Source organism: Pleurodeles waltl, chromosome 1_1 (genome assembly GCF_031143425.1).
Source record: "Pleurodeles waltl isolate 20211129_DDA chromosome 1_1, aPleWal1.hap1.20221129, whole genome shotgun sequence".
NCBI lineage: Eukaryota > Metazoa > Chordata > Amphibia > Caudata > Salamandridae > Pleurodeles > Pleurodeles waltl.
The window spans coordinates 480,231,121-480,243,414 of record NC_090436.1 but is presented as its reverse complement, the minus strand read 5'-3'; positions in this window follow the sequence as shown (position 1 = coordinate 480,243,414).

Below are 12,294 nucleotides of genomic sequence, written 5' to 3'. Positions count from 1 at the left end.
ACGTATGGCTGGCTATGATGTAGCGCGGTTCCGATTCACAAACTGGATTCTGCTCAGCTTTGGACTTAGAAACCATTTTCAAGAAAACTGTCTGAGAAAGTAAAGTTCAGAAGGGCAAGGCAGCCAGTGGAGTCTGAGGCATAGGCCTCGTCTTTGGGGAGTCGCTGGGTGACATCACAGTGAACACTTCTACGTTTGGACTTAAAGGTAGCTTTAAGAGACCCTAGCTCCTCTTTGTGCCACATTAGCGTAATTTTGTAATGCTAATGTGGCCCAATGAGGCCAAATCGCAGCACCAAATATACAAAGTAGCGCAATACATGCATTGTGCCACTTTGTAACCTTTTGTGTTACATTATTCCTGTGGCAGGCATAATGTATGCAAAGGGAGCATTCCCTCGTTAGCGGGACCCTATAAATGGTACAAAGAAATTTCTTTGTGTCATTTTTTCAGAACTTGTAGAGCAGGCATTAAAACGAGGCACACCATTGCTTACAATGAGCCTCAATAGGCTTTGTAGGATTAACTTAAACATTTTTGACACTAATCCTGCAAAGCTCTGAACTACCATCACAAATTTTGACACTAACTTTGCTAGCACACATGGTGGCATTAGGAGGGTGCTAAGGGGTACAAGAAAAGTGGGCCTGCATTGGGTGCAGCACCACTTTTTCTAAATCAGGCCTTGGAAGTCTAAATTCGAAATTGAAAGCCTCCAGTGGGATGAAGTTGCAGGTTGTAGCTGGTGAGGGTTCCACAACGTTGGATATCCTTCTGTGAGGAGATGCTAAACAGGATTTACTTCTACGCAGAAGAGTGTAGCATGAGCTGCTGCAAAGTCTGGCTGACTTGCAATGCACCTTGGGTATATCGATGAACAGGTAGGTCCTGGTCTCCTATCATTTTTCAGAGCAATTTTTAGCAGACATTTTTTTAAGCCCCAAGCTTTGAATTTGAGTCATCAGGGCACATTAAGCACTACCCCCAAGGGTCAGAACTCACTCAGGCTGGGTCCAGGTATGAGTTCAAGATGGTTGGAGTCTTTCCTTTACCTGTGACTGTGATTAGGATGTCAGCAAATTAGTCACTGTGGAAGTCTTGGGTTCAAACAGGAAAGGAAGTCTCGAGCAGCAGGACAGTCCTCTACAGGCACAAAGCAGGCTCCAGAAAGCAGGGCAGTCCTCTTGGCGCAATAAGGCAGTCCTATGAAGAACACAGTAGTCCACAGTCAGCATGGTAGTCCTCTGAGAGTCTTTTAGCTGGTCCAGAAGTGAACAGAAGAGTGGGTCTGAGGGTCCTCATTTTAAACCTGGTGCCAGTTTGAAGTGGAAGAAGCTTTTGGAGTTCCCCCCAGAGAGGTTTCTGGATTTTCCTGCCTGTGGGAAAGTACTATCTTTCTTGGCATGTTACCCCCATGTTTACCTGTATGTCAGTATGTTTTTGCCTGTCTCACAGGGATCTTGCTGGTCAGGACCCTACTTCTCATAGTTTGTGGCCTAATGTGTGTGTTGTCAGTAGTGCTTAACTGTGTCACTGAGGCTCTGCTAACCAGTAATTCAGTGCTTATGCTCTATCTGCTTTTAAATATGTCACTATAGGCTAGTGACTTCATTTACCAATGTCAATTGGCACACTGAACCCCCTTTTAAGTCCCTAGTATATGGTGCCTATGTACCCAGGGCATTGCAGTTCCAGGAGATCCTTATGGGCCGCAGCATTTCTTTTGCCACCGATAAAGAGCTCAGACTAACCCTTTCACAGGACTGCCATTGCAGCCTGCGTGAAATAGTGCACATGCTATTTCACAGCCATTTTCACTGCACTCTAGCAACTTATAAGTCACCTATATGTCTAATCTTTGTTTACTGAAGGCTAGGTGCAAAGTTACTAAGTGTGAGGGCACCCTTGCACTAGCATTGGTGCCCTCACGCAGTCCAGGGCCAATTTCCCGGAATTTGTGCGTGCGGGGATGCCATTACACACGTGCACTACATATAGGTCAATACCAATATGTAGCTTCACAATGGTAACCCCGAATATGGCCATGTAACGCATCTAAGATCATGGAATTGTCAACCCATTGCAAATAAGGTATTGGGGAGCAAATTCCATGCAAACTGGGGGCTCCACCATGGACCCGAATACTGCCAAACCAGCTCTCTAAGGCTTGCACTGCAGCTACAGCTGCTGCCACCTCATAGACAGGGTTCTGCCCTCCTGGGGTATGAGCAGCTCAGTCCCAGGAAGGCAGAACAAAGCAATTCCTTTGGGAGGAGTGTGTAATACCCCTTTCCCTTTTAAACAGGTGTTACAGGCTGGTGTGGGGTAGCCTCCCCCAGCCTCTGGAAATGCTTTAAAGGGCACAGATAGTGCCCTCCATGTATAAGCCTGTCTACACCAGTTCAGGGATCCCTAGTACCTGCTCTGGCACGAAATTGTACAAAGGAAAGGAGAGTGACCACTCCCCTGTCCATCACTACCCCAGGGGTGGTGCCCAGAGCTCCTCCAGTGTGTCCCATACTTCAACCATCTTGTTATTCAAGGTGTGGGGACACTCTGGAAGCCTCTGAGTGGCCATTGCCAGCAGGTGACATCAGAGACCCCTCCTGATAGGTCAATACCAGATAAGGTAGCCAATCCCCCTTTCAGGGCTATTTAGGGTCTCTCCTGTGGGTTTTTCTTCAGATTCTGCTTGCAGGTTTCCATCAGGAATCCTATTCAACTACTACTTCATCCTCTGACCTTGGATTGCCCGCAGACTGCTCCAGGAATCGCTGTAACAGCAACAAAGTATCCAGAAGGGCTACTTTTTGTCTGCAACTTAAGCTCTGGCCAGCAACTGCAACGGTTTCCACAGTGTGCATGCTCTGGGGACTCCCTGTCTTCACCCAGCACCAGAAGGACTGAAGAAATCTCCTGTTGAGTGACAGAGTCACTCCCCTGCTCCTGCAGGCACCTTCTAAGTCAACAACAGGTCCTCTTGGACTCCTCTTCTGGCGACGAGCATGCTCCTTGGAAAACAGGTGGTGGATTCCTTTGACACAGACTGTCCTAAGGTCCTGCTGACCAAATTTGGAGGCGGTAAGAGGTTGCCTTCCCCGTTGGCAACAGTACCCCTGTGCACAGTGTCATCTTCACCTCCTGAGGTCTCTGTGCACTATTTGCAAGAATCCTTTGTGCACAGCCTGGCTGAGGTCCCCAGCACTCCATCCTACAATGCTCAACTTGCTGAGTTGTCCTCCAGCGGCGTGGGACCTTCTTTTGTAGTGCTGCAACAACCAGAGTTTGCCCCTTCTTTGTCCTCATGCCCTGGGACCTCCGTGGGTGCTGCCTGGTCATCTGTGGGTTCCCTCCAGTGTTGGGAGCCCCCTCTGCCTCCTCCGTCTGAGTTCAGGCCCCAGGTCCCTCCTGGGTCCAGGCAGTGCGACTTTGACGCAATCTGCGACTTTGCTTGAACCAAGGCTTGTTGGATGAATCCAGCACCTGAAACTTGGCTGCATCCAACATTTCCACGTAGAACATCCATTGCATCACACAGGAACCCGGAGCCATCTTCCTTTGGTGCATTTCTGTAGTCTTCGTCCAACCGGGGACTCTTCTTTTGCACCCTCTTCTAGGATGGCAGGGGCTCCTGTCCTTCCTGGAAGCTTCTCCAACTTCTGGACTTGGTCTCCTCTCTTTGCAGGTCTTCAGGTCAAGGAATCATCAGTTGTTGTTTGCAGTCTTGCTTGGTTCTTGTAATAACTCTAATCATGACTTGTAGTGTGTCCCAAGGAAACTTGCAGTACTTTACTCCTACTTTCCTGGGCTCCTGGGTGGGGTATTTTACTCACCTTTGTGGTTTTCCTACTCTCTCAGCAATTCTCTACACACTAAACTTGTGTAGGGGGGAATTTGTGATTCGCATTCCACTTTCTTAGAATATGGTTTGTGTTGCCCCTAGACCTATTTTGTCCTATTACATTCTATAGCATTTCCTATTGTTTGCACTATCCTATGTCTAATTACTTACCTTATTTTGGTGCCTAGTGTATATATTGTGTATAATACTTTCCTCCAGAAGGAGTATTGTCTCTAAGATTTTTGGCCATGTGTCATCCAAATAAATACCTTTATTTTTGGTAACATTGAGTATTGTCTTTCCTTGTGTATAAGTACTGTCTAACTATAAGTGGTATTGCAGGAGCTTTGCATGTCTCCTAGTTCAGCCTAAGCTGCTCTGCTATAGCTACCTCTCTCAGCCTAAGCTGCTAGAACACTACTACATTTCACTAATAAGGGATAACTGGACCTGGTATAAGGTGTAAGTACCGAAGGTACCCACTACAAACCAGGCCAGCCTCCTACACTGCCTCCCTACCTTGGTCCAAGTCTGTTTGCAGTAACAAAGGCTAGTTTGAATTTTTTTGTGTGTGAGGTAAGGCACTGCTTTTGAAGTGGATCTGTGCACCGCTCTGTCTCCCCATCCTGTCTGGGTGGCTCATCCTGCCAACATCAAGTCCCTCTATTGTGTGGCTGTCTGGGAGGAATACACAAAGGTCAACTACCAACTACCCCTAGTCATGTGACCTAGAAAACAGGGTGCCACCACTAAAAAGTGAGGTCAAGAAAATGCCAAATTTTTAAAAGTGGCATTTTTTGGAATTGTGACATAAAATCCAACTTTTCCACTCAAGAGGATTTTAAATTACAATTCCTTAGACACTAAACCTGAAATTTCTACCTGCTCCCAAACAAAAGTTAGCACTTGTTAATTGCAATAAGGTAAGTCAAGACAACAGTGAAAGTACAAATCTGCGTGTTTTTCAGGACATATGAAACAAAAGTACATGCTCCAGTTTTTAAATGTAATGCACTCTGCCCCTTAAGCTGTTTAAGGCCTACGTTGGCAGGTTCTTAGATAAATCGAAAAGGGAGTTTTAAGCTTGCAAGGGGTTTATTTTTCCAAGTTAGATTGGCAGTTTAAAACTGCTCACAGGCTGAAATGGCAGACACGAGACATGCTTTAAGGGGGCCACTTAAGAGGGTGGCACAATAAGTGCTGCAGGTCCACTAATAGCATTTATTTTACTGGACCTGTGTATAGTGCACATGCTACTAAAGAAATACAAATACATTAAATATGCCAATTGAGTCTGAGCAATTTTACCATGTTTTAGGGTGTGTACATAAGCATTATAACACCGGTTGGCAGAGGCAAAGTGCAGAGAGCCCTAAGGCCAAGAAAAATTAATTCAGTAAAACAGGAGGAGAGATGGCAAAATGTTTGGGGGTGATTCTGCAGAGAGAACCATCTTAGAGCAATCCTTTGGAAAATGTGCAGTAAAGTCAGAAAGAGGCCAGAAATATGGATTGTTCCCTTTATAGAAGATCATTTAGAACATAATGCATGAGGATCACATTTTTCATATGCCCAGGACAGATTTTCAATTATAGCAACAAAAAAGGATGATGGACGGAGTGCTGAGACTTTTCAAAGACTCATCCCAGTCACAGATTTTGGTTTAATCCATCGATTTTTCACAATGCTACCCCAGTTTGGACCCACCCATATGCAAATCAGTCTTGATCCTATTTCCCATGGGAACAGTCCAGCCCGAACTGCCAGGGAAGGTCCTCAGTGGACCAGAAACCAGCATCTTGGTATCGGTTTCAGGGTATCACCCTTCATCAGCCAGGCTAGCTTGAATCCAGTGGCACAATGAGCATGGGACCCATGTCTGGGCATACTCTTTCCAGTTATGGCAACTTTAGCATCACAAAAAAATTATGGACTGGTGATGATTGTTTGAAAAGTTCCAACACTCTGTCCAATCATTTTATTTTGTGATGTCAGGATTTTAATTATCCCTGAGTGACTGAGTAATTTTGGTAAGTCCAAATTACTCTTTGGTGCAAAATCACCAATAATAACTCATTCACTCCTGCTTGCATAATTAAGAGTAATTTGGGGAAATAAATGTTACTGAATAAGCACATTTAGCAAGCGTGAGCGATTGCTCCTGCTTTCTATTTTTATTCGGCTGCATTCAGCACTATTTGTCAGTGCAACCTGCATCCGTGTGTCCACTTTGGATGTTAGTGGCCATTTTGCACTAAGAGAATAATGCTAAATCCTGGGTATAAATTGGCAGAAAATCCTACCCTCAGAACACGTTTAGCGAAAGACTGCTCTCTAATGATGTTATTTTGCATTTAGCGCTATTTCTTAGCAAAAAATGTTTGCACTAAGAAATAGTGTTTAATGGAGATTAACACTTCTCGCTTACTTATGTGCAATGTCACAGAAGTCTCAGATAATTCTATATGGTTACTGTTCACTAATTTACACAAGTTACTCCAAAGCCTAATTTGTAAAATGCTCAGACTCAGTGTACTGGCTATGAGTGGAAACTGTACCTTGTCTTAAAAGAACACATGTAATATTTCCTTTCTAGTAGCATCCTCTTGGGTCTTCTTTACATTTGGCATAGCTTCTGCAAAATTCCTGTATATTATATTGCACCAGCATTAATGATAGTGGAGGAAAGGTATTTCTTTTTTGGACCTTTGTACATGTAAAGGCACATAGATCTACATCACACATAATACAGGATCAGCACTATTTGATTTCCGGAGGTGAGCTGGCCTATTCGATAACCCCTCCTCGCCCAAACACCTCAATAAGTACACCTTAGGTGACTGCGGAGGGAAGGTTCCAGCTACTAGGGTAACTTATCTTTAGTGTGAGTGAGAATGTTCTCCTCCAGGGAGAATGAAGAATGTAGCTATATTTAACTTGTTCAATAAATCATTTAAGAAGGAGGGATAGAGTAGTTCTTCTGGCCAGGTACTCTAATATGTATATTGTATGGTTGATTGTGGGAATAGCACACTCTGGGGGTTATTACAACTTTGGAGGAGGTGTTAATCCGTCCCTAAAGTGACGGATATACCACCAGCCATATTATGAGTTCCATAGGATATAATGGACTCATAATACGGCTGGTGGTATATCCGTCACTTTACCGTCACTTTTGGGACAGATTAACACCTCCTCCAAAGTTGTAATAACCCCCTCTGTCTACTGTCTGCTGACAATGTGGGGGACTACTCAGTCCTCTTTCGAGGAAGGGAGAGGTCCTGTTCACCCTCCTCTCATGGTAGGAAGGATGCATCTGGCAGGTACAGCCCTGGGAGCTTTGACAAAAGTGATTCACTAATCTAGTGTCATGGGGAGGGTAGAGTGTCTGGTTCAGATGCCATAAAGCAGACTAGCATTGCATCACTCATTGGAGTTATGAGTCACCTACTGAGATACCTAGTTTATTCCCTATGCAGGGCCAGTGCCTCTGCCACAGGCTCAATGTCTCACCACTGCTCACCATGAGATACCACTGGTAGTGGTGGCATTCTTCCACTTCAGTATGATTGCTCATTTTGATGAAGGCCAGATCAATAAAATGGCAGTTTTCTATTTTTTCATCCACATGGCTCCCATCTCACAGCTGTCTAGTGAGGGTCGACCAGTGGTGGCTGAAAGCATCTAAAAGACCTCCTGCCAAAAGTATGAGAGGGTCAGGCAGTCTCATATCATGTGTTTGATGTCAGCCGCCAAGGACCAACACCAAGCACATATGTCCGGGACAGCTGGGGACATGCAGTAACAATGTAAGGGTGCAAGGTAAGATCTGTGTAAGATGTACAACTATATCAGTTTGAGACAAGTTTTTAGAGAAACTGAATAGGGTATTCTACAGCCAGTGCCCACTCCCTGTCATGCAGCACCCTCTGCCTCCAAGGTGTCTTGTGCTGCTGGTGTGGGTCACCAATGGCGTTATTATCCATGTGATCAGTCTCCAACCATTACCCAGTGTGGACAAGCAATCAACAATGGAGTTCGCGGTCAGTCTGGTGTACTCTACCTGCCATTGAAATCACATAAGTCTACAGCTGACCCAGGTGTATCTCGTATTGGGTTTGCAAATAGTTGAATGCTTGTAGCTGCCTGCTCTGGAACAGGTGGCCAAGAGTACAATAGCCTACTTTGTCCAATAGCTGCAAGTCTCATCTGGTGAGAAAGCTTGCCACCTTAGGAAGTCCCAACAGGAGAATGAAAGGTGCATAGGTAGATGAATTCAAGGTCAGCTAACATCCCTTCCTTAAACACTTTAGAGCTACTCCGTTTTAAGCAAGTGAGGTCTATTGGCGGGTGCTACCCTGGTGCCTTTACCAATAGTATTTTTATCTGGCTCAAGGAATGTGTAGAAGTCCCTGCTTCCTCCAGTCCACGCCATGCCAACCACTGGGTGAGCCAATGTAGCTGGGCCAATAAGAAATAGAGCTTGAAAGTCTGAAGCTGATGGAGCAGTAATTACATTTGGGCTATAGTTATGCCAGATTAGATCCCCCAATAGTTTACCAAATGTTAGTCTCAAAACAGTTCATCAGGGGATCACAGGAATATGAGCAAAATAATATAGGGCAACATCAACATTTTTTATACTATGTGGCCTTTGATGGCTAATGATAAAGTTTTCCAGAAGGAGACTTAGGTCCTTACTGAGGAGACTGCCACGATAAGTTTCCCATCTAACAGATTTGATTCAGTGTGGAAGATGTTGATACCAAGGTAACAAAAAGACCTGCGCTTGCAGCAGGCCCTCCCCCATATCCAGCCTGGCTGGCCAGGGAAATGGAAATAATCAGGGCTTGGCCCACATGACCCATAGCCCAGAGAATGTCTAGATTTGTGTAAGGAGGTGGTCGATACTTTAGAGGTCTGCGGTAAGGCCCTTGATTTAGAGAAGGGCTTCATCAGAGTATAGAAAAATTGAATGGGTCCCATCTGGCAATGGGATGTCTCAGTCAGTCCTGAAAAAGATTAAAATAGGTTGCCAGAGGCTCCACTGCTAAAGCAGAACGTATCGAGGACATGGGGCATTCATGTCAGGTACCCCTGCATACTCAGTCAGTCAGCGATACTTTATTTGCATCGCATCTGCCACATAAAAGTGCATAAAATACTGATCCATTACAAAATACACAACGTTCAATAAAACAATCATAAAAAACTTAATTATCCATTAACAACCTTAACATTTAATATAAAACACTTTTAATGATCACAATTATTTCCTTCAAAAAGGGTAACAAAATTCCTACATATGTCATCCTATAAAAAGGATGCCTTCCTAATTTTTAAGATCTGCCATAAAAAGATGCCACCACAAACATGTAATTGAGGATTGTAACTGCTGCAAAAACAGCAACAGTTTCAGGAATGGGCAAAGCAGTGAGTCTATTGGACTTGCGTAGAACAAGAAGAAGAGCATAGTATGCATCAAAGATTGCATTGATTTCCCATCACATGGACAAGGGGAAAGGTCATCATAAGAGTTGCATCCTGCTGGAAATCCCACCATTAGCGGGACGCAATTCAAATGAAATCTGGTCAGTACAAAACAGTTCTGTTGATTCCAAACCGTAGTCAAGTATATTTGTAGATCATCCTGGGGAAATAACTGCTTAGATAAAGACACTGTAATGTTATTACAATTAGTATCTTCCTCCACCCTAGTCCATAAGAATTTCTACTTCAAAGTAGCTTTTGAGTAGCTACTACACCTACTTGCCGCAAAACAAAATGTACAACAGTGTTAAGTACACTGTTTGCAATTCCCAATTGGGTCGCAAATGACCTACCTCATGAACGTTCATGAGGTATGTTGCAATTTGCGACCTCATTAGGAATGGCCACACTCACGGGGACAGCAGACCACCATGTCTGTGACAGCTTTTTAAATAAAGCAGTTTTACTTTTTTGAAATGTAAACCATTTTCCCTAGAGGAAAATAGGATGCATTTCAAAAAGAAAAATGAAAAGTTTTCTTTTCATTTTTTCAGAGTGGGCAGTGGTCGGTGGGACCATTGTGTGCTCTGAAAAAACATTTGCGCTTCCATTCTCAAAGGGACCCCTTCCCATTTGCGAATGGGCTAACAGTAAATTGAAATTGGTGTTAATTGGGATCATTTTGCAACCTCATTCACGGTCAAAAAAGGTCACAAAAAATCATGCATCCCCCTGTGAGCCATAATTAGGAAGGTAAGCCCTCCGTACGCCCCTTCCTAATTTTGAGTCGCAATCCCTATTTTGTGAGTTGGTAGATCGGTGGATGATGTGGCCATTCAACACTAATGGTTGTCACATACTTTTTGTAAATCCTCCACGAGTTTTATAGCTAGGGGAACAGCATCCTGGGTACTTGCAGTCACAGCATTGAGGGGTAGTTACCACCAGTAGCATAGGGAAAATATACCAGCAATCGTGACGACATTCCACGTTAGATGCAGTTAAGGAACACCTATTTCTCCTTTCTGATAACATGGACCCTCTAGAGTAATAGCATTGCTGTCCGCATGGCCGTGGAGGTGGAACCTGAAGCTGTGTTACATCTGTTTCTCTTTTTACTTCCCAAGCCTCCCCCGGCTCTGTAAAGAAGTGACTCTATTGGCCCACCAAAATTCTTAGTTTGACAAAAATAGCAAAGCATATTTCAAATCCAGTTACCTGAGTTTCTATTTGACCCCCCGAGGAAGGAGGCCAATTTATAAATATTTCAAACAACGCAGCAAGACACCTCGCTGTGATGTGATGAGTGAAAGTGAGAGGACAGGAATGTTTAACATTTAACATTATATGGTGCATCCCAGACCTCTTCTTGCCCTGGCAAACAATGTGCTGCCCTGCACCAAAGTAGGCACTCTTGTGCTGTGGTGTAAAAGTGCCTGTGTTGTATGCAGGATTGTTTTTTTGGAAGAAGGGGGACCTTCCTTCACAAAATCAATTCTAATAGGCCTTTTCCTAAGGAGGATAAATACACATATTGCTCCTTGCAGCGCCTCTTGTGGGAAAGTGTACAATTCTGATGCATTCCCACGTCTACCAGTATTAGAAAATCTGAAAATGTGTCAAAATACATGGGTGGATGTATGAGAACACCCACACTCCACTCACGTAAAGCCCCCACCATGCAGTGTAACGAAGAGGCAGTGACTAGCATTGCCTTGCGTTACCCCCAGATTTACCAAGCCACACAGGGTCACACAGAATGCATCATTCTGACTGGCCAAGGCATCCTCTACGTTGACAGATCGGGAATTCACACCACCGCCTAACCATATCTCGGAATGGATGCATTGCTGCTATTGTACGGAGAAATGAAACGCATCTCCTCTACTGCGAGGTTTGGAACTGATGCATCGCTCCGCAACCTAGATTTAAGGTACTTTGGTTCAGCTGGCCCAACTGGGTCCCTGTAGCTGGCAAGTGCTCTATGGCAGTCGGCCTGAACTTTTGACTTTGTCCCGCACAAACAGATATCCCTGGCTGGCGCTTTCAGTTTCTAAGTACAGTTTTAGAGCGAATTCTTTAAAACCTCATAACTCAAGTTCTGCTTAATGGATGTTTGTCATTTTGGTCCTGTTTTATCTATTAAATTTAGCGCTATTATTCTAACCTAGTGCGGGACCCTTTTTGAATGGTGTTTTCACTGTTTTACTGTTTGAAGTGTTTCACATTACCTTCAAGTTAAGTTTGACTGCTCCATGCAAAGGTACCAGAGTGTGAGCATAGGTTAATTTTGGGTTTTCTTCTGCCTTACCCTGTTGAGAATGGTGATTGCTGCTTAATCAGAACTCACACCCCAGTCAGCCAACAACCCAATTTCTCACATGGGGAGTCAAAGACCTAATGTGATTTTAGACCGATCACAATTGAACTCAAGTCAGATACACCAAGCAGGTTTCCCCAGTCAGAGTTTTTACCTTGTGACTTAGGGCATGATTTAGAACTCAGCAGACAGGTTACTCAGTCATAGTTGTGACTGAAATCCCAACTCCCATAGGATAGAATGGGAATTAGATTGCTGTAGATGAGATATCTGTCATGTTGTGACAGAGGAACCTGAGCGCTGAGTTCTAAATCAGGACCTTAGTCAACTTTCTGGAAGTACAGCACCTTGTAGCAGGGCAGTGTCCAAGGTTGAAGTCAGTGAGAGTTGCTGGAAGTGGGGTGTGTCACAGAGGAAGGGTTATCCCCTTACACTGGTCCAATTTTTTTATCTTTGTCTTATTCACTTTTTTGAATCTCAAGATCATCCTGGGAAACAAGGCTCAAAGTTGTAACTGAACATAGCTCCACAAGGTTGAATACCTTTCAACTAAGTCTCACTGAACTGTTTTATGCATGGCACAAACCTGTTTTTCTTGCCCACCTTAGTAGCCCCCACTCTAGGCAAGCCTCCACCCCTTGC